Source organism: Rattus norvegicus, chromosome 7 (genome assembly GCF_036323735.1).
Source record: "Rattus norvegicus strain BN/NHsdMcwi chromosome 7, GRCr8, whole genome shotgun sequence".
In the NCBI taxonomy this organism is placed as follows: domain Eukaryota; kingdom Metazoa; phylum Chordata; class Mammalia; order Rodentia; family Muridae; genus Rattus; species Rattus norvegicus.
In genome coordinates, this window is record NC_086025.1 from 109,180,688 (window position 1) to 109,186,126 (window position 5,439).

A 5,439-nucleotide genomic window follows, 5' to 3' on the forward strand; every position below is an offset into this window, starting at 1 on the left:
GGGAGGCTCAACAGGCGGTGTGCTGTCATGTGAAGAACAGCTAGGGACTCTGGTTTCTGCTGAGCTCTGTTACATCCCTTGCATGTCTGTTGTCCTCACCATGGCCAACCCAGAGCCTGCCCATTCTCCCTTTCCCACTGACCATTGAATACAGCCAACTGTCAGCAGAGGATGCCACCGGTCAAGCCTCAGAGCTGGCACTGTTCACATTAATCTTTTTTTATTGGATAGTTTATGTATTTACATTTCAAATGTTATCCACTTTTCTGGTCCCCCCTCTCCCATTTACCCTCCCCCTACTTCTATGAGGATGCTCCCCCTCCCACCCACCCACTCCCACCTCAACACCCTGGCATTCCCCTACACTGGGGAAAGGAGTCTTCACAGGACCAAGGGCTTCTCTTCCTATTGATGCCAGACAATGCCATCCTCTGCTACTTACACGGCTGGAGCCATGGGTCCCTCCAGGTGTACTCTTTGGTTGATGGTTTAAGTCAGGTGGATCACCTCTCCCCTCTATTCTCCCCAGCCACATGGTGAAAACATTTCTTCACATGGCTGCAAACACCCACCCCTGTCTGGTGACCTTGTCTCTACGATGGATGTGTCAAGCAAGCATCTACAGGAATGAGAACTGTTGTCAGCACCTTGCCAGGCAAGGATGTTGGTTCAAATACTGGGCAGGACTCAGTAGCTTGAAAAGACACTGAACCCAGTGCGTCCTGGAGGGCATTGGTGAGAGCACGCACGATCCACACCATATTACTGTAAATGTGTGCCACCCTTGCAGAATGAAATTCTGCGCCAGACCAGGAAGAAGTCTGCCCCTTCAGAAGGCATCCTTCACCCCAGCCTTTGAGCAGAGAAGCTGCTTTCACTGTCACTGAGATGGGACCAGCGATGGGTTCCATCTGCCACAATGCTTTATACACAGCTAGCGAATCGCTGTTCTAGCACTATGTACCAAGATCCCGTCTTTCCATGACCGAGACCATAGCTCCATCGGGACTATACTGCTCGAGCCATTTCTTACGTAGCCCCTGATCATCGCCCTCTGAGATTCTGGTAACTTCTAGCATGAAGGAACACTGGAGGGAGGAAGGAAGCAAACAACTGTTTAGTTTGTCCTGAAAAAAAAAATCCTCAAGCATTACCGATTCTTTCTGTCCCGGTCTCATGTGAGACCCTTCTGTCAAGTTAGACAAAGGATGAGCAATTCAGGCAAGGAGAAACATGAAAGTGTTCCAATGTTCCAGAAGCCCCGGGAACACCTGCAGCTATTCCATACCTGCGAGTGCAGGCTGTTCTCGGATGTTCTGAATAACCGTGTTAAGTATCACCCATATCTTATTCTACCATAAGCCATCCCCAGATCTCACAGCTGCACCTGGCCCTTGCACCTGGAGTGGATTGGTTTCCCATCCTTGACCCTAAATTTGAATGTTCTTATGATTTCCAGGTGCTTTTCTAAATCTAGAAGATACTCAGATTCACATCCTTTCGTCTGGGTAGTGAAATCTTCTTTTAAAGATTTTTAAAATATCTAGTCTTGGGCTGGAGAGATGGCTCAGCAGTTAAGAGCACTGGCTGCTCTTCCAGAGGTCCTGAGTCCAATTTCCAACATCCACACGGTGGCTCACAACCATCTGTAATGGGATCCGATGCCCTCTTCTGGTGTGTCTGAAGACACCGACAGTGTATACTCATATACATAAAATAAAAATAATTCTTTTAAAAATGCCTGTTCTTAATTTTGTGTGCACGGATGTCTTGTCTGTAAGTACATCTGTGCACCACTTACATAGCTGGTGCCCACAGATGCCAGAAGAGGAGGTCAGATCCCCTAGAGCTGGAGTTGCAGGAGGTTGTGGGGTATTGAAAATTGAACACAAGTCCTCTGAGAGAACAACCGAGGCTCTTAACCATTGAGGCCTCTCTACAGGGCCCTGTCTGGCTTTGTCACTGTTAGAAGGACTTTGGACTGAGCAAATAGTCGCCTTTTCTAATTCCTTAACGGTAACTGTGACCCAGCCCCACCCCCACCCCACACACACCCACTCACTGCCCCTTGTCTTTACACTATCATGAGACGCTCTCCCGCACTGTTGTGTGACTCTTACTGGGAAAGTGTGAAGACACATCTCCAGACCGGACACAAATGATAAACCAAAGAGAGACGCCCTCCACATCTAATTGAGTGAACCGGGTGAGTCGTTCTGGGTTACCTACAGAAGCATGGGTCACTCAAAGGTAAGAATCCCACCTCCAAACACAGGAGACAACTCACAAATACCGCACCCTTAGAGCCTCCCTGCATAACTTGCAGGGAGCTGGGCCTTGAGGGAAGTCTCCTCTCACCTTTTGTAACCTTGAGCAGGAGCCTTATAAATCTTGCACATTTTGCTTACTACCTGAGTCTTAAGGGCCTTCCTTTGGGGGGATGGGGGTGAGAAATGTTCCAGTTCAGACAAAGTAGCTACACGCAGCAAATGGGGGTATGCAGGGTATACCCCAGAAACATGCCAACTCCTAGCCTATTTTCTTGCTAAGGAGAAATCTAAAAGTGTACTCTGAGGGTTAAGTGCCTAACCTTGGGACGAGCTTAGTGGTTTTCATGTGTACTGTCCTTCCATGTCTAACCACTGCCTCTCAGTGTTTGGGGAGAGGCTCCCATGAATCAAAGTGCACTCAGGTCTAGCTTCCATCAGAGCTCAAAACATATTAGGGGACCCATAAACCCAGGAGTCAGCATGGAGCCTCCAGTCACCCTGAATGGCCTCACTAATAGGAACTCTTAGTCACCCCCTCAGAGCCCTAGGGTGGCTCCCACCCGAGATCTTTCTACAGCAGAGAGTCTGGTGGGACCTGTCCCATGACCACGTTTGCTTTGTAAAGTTCCTTCATTTTGGCTAAGCAGCAGCAATTCCTGAGGGTTGCATAAGGGTTTTGGTTCCCAGTGACTTGTTTTCTTGACTCTTGGCACTCCCCAGCCTATCTGTCCAGGTAACAGGCCTAAGAGAGGCTTATTACTCACCTGATCTTCTTCTACCCACGATTTGCCTTATTTCCTTCGTTACCCCTAGCAACAGCCAACAGTGGGCCTAAAAGGAACATTTTCACTTCTCTTCCTCCTTTTCTGCTCTGTATTTATCCCAGCCTGGAAGCAGATGTTGGCTTCCTGGAATTAGAGATCTGCCCTCCACAGGTCTCTTTCCAACTGTGCTATTGCAGAATCAGCCAACACCACGTGGGTCCTGTCTTGGCGGCAAGCATCTTTACTTACTGGGCCATCCTCCTGGGCATAGATGATTTTCTTAACATTTCTGGAATAGTTGACTTTCTTGAGAGCATTTTCCTGCCCAGGTGAGTGACACAGCCATTTAGATTAACCCTGAAGGGAGGTGACAATGGCTTTTACAACAAGGCCCCCCCCCCACTATGCTCTTTGGAGCAGTACAAAATGTCACGTCTCCACCCAAGGCAGAAGAAATGATTCAGATCCTTTATTCTTTTGACCAAAACAACACAGGTAATGTATAAAAGAATGAAATAAAAATAAGTAAATAATTCAATAAAAATAGCCACTCTTGAGAATAGGGAGATAGTCTAAGGGTTAAAGCTTTTGCTATGCAAACATGAGGTTCTGAACTCAAATCCCCAGAACACAAGAAAAAGCTGAGCATGGTTATATATGAGCCCAGAGCTGGGGAGGTGGAGGGGATGAGGACAGGAGGATCATTGGGGTTTCCTGCCTGCCCAGCTCCAGAGTCAGTGAGAGACCCTGTTTCAAGGGAATATGGTGGAGCATGACAGAACAGGACACCTGATAGTGTCTTCCTCTGGCTTGTACTTGGGCACAGGGCACACACACGTGTACACAAGCATGCTCATATAACACACACACACACACACCTTTTTTATTTTAATTACTTATTCATTTTAGGTATATAAGTACACTGCTGCTGTCTTCAGACACACCAGTTGGCTGTGAGCCACCACATGCTTTCTGGGAATTGAACCCGGGACCTCTGGAAAAGCAGTCAGTGCTCTTAACCACTGAGCCATCTCTCCAACCCACAACCCCCCCCCAACACACACACACACACAAACACGCAAATTTTTTTTTAAGTTAGAAAATAAAACTAGGGCTGGAAAGGTAGTTAGTAAGTAAAGCTTTTATTGCACGGGCCTGAGGATTTAAGCTGTGGCCCTCAGTACATGGAAGAGCCCGATGTGGTAGCTCATGTCTATAATCCCAGTGTTCTTCTACGGCAAGACGGGAGGAGGAGACAGAAGCTCATGGGTCAGCTAGCCTCACATGTGTAGCAACAAACAGCCAGGAAAGCCTGCCTCACATGAGATAGAAGGTACGGACTGGGTACCTCCATGGGTATCCCATGGTACACATGCGTCTGTACTCACACGAACATAAAGATTGGGAGCAGAAAGATTTAAAGAGGATGCCAATAGTGTGAGGGAACAGCTCCCTCGAACCTGACCTTTGACCACCCTGTACATACACTCTAGTTGAGGAACCAGCAAGCAGAGAAAACCCAACTGTTATGAGGGCTTCAGCTTAGCTTGGTCTTCACTGCTGAGTTAGTCAACTCCATCCATCCATTTGCCTAAGTGGACACAGGTCTGCCCATTGCCTCTACTGCCGCTACAGCTGTGGGTCTCACCTCACTTCCTTAGCTCCCTCACACAGTGCAGCTCAGCTGAGCTCTAACTCTGGGACCTGCCTCTGCCAGTGTCCCTAGCAGCAGCTCTCCAACAGGGCTTGTTAATCACCCCATCAGGGACACCGCCCGACCCTGTCAGCTCCCTGCCTCTGACTCTACGATGACCTCCCTGAATTCCGCAGTGACCTTCTTATCTTGCAGCCATTCCATATGTAACCTACCTACGGCTAGACAATGGACTTGAGAGATAATAGGTGACAGAGATGGCCACAGTTCCAGATATACCTACTATGTGTCACTTGAGGTATTACCAGAGTGCTAACATTAGCAGTCACAATAGGAATAAAAGAAGCCATGCTTGTCTCGGTCACAAGCAGAGTAAATCAGGATCACTTAACCAAAACCAGTCAAAGAAGCCAATGTAGCTTACAAATTTGTTATTCAATAAATTCTGGTATTGTAAAAAAACACAAATGTATTTATCTGTTTCTGACATTGTGTGTTCACAACAAATACCCACTTGTAGGGTCACTTGCTCCTGTTCTTGGCTGGTCCTGGACAAGAGTTCCAGTTTCACTGACACAGACAGAGTCCAAGGACTTGATTCCTCTGGGCTCTCTGGAAACTTCCTGCCTCCCAGGACAGATAGCAGCTGTTTATAGTGGTCTTACTGTTTCTTGCTGGGTTGTAAAACCCTGGTATTAGGGGGTGGTGGGGAGCAGATGCTATCCTCAAGGCAGGAAATCCTGAGGAAGGA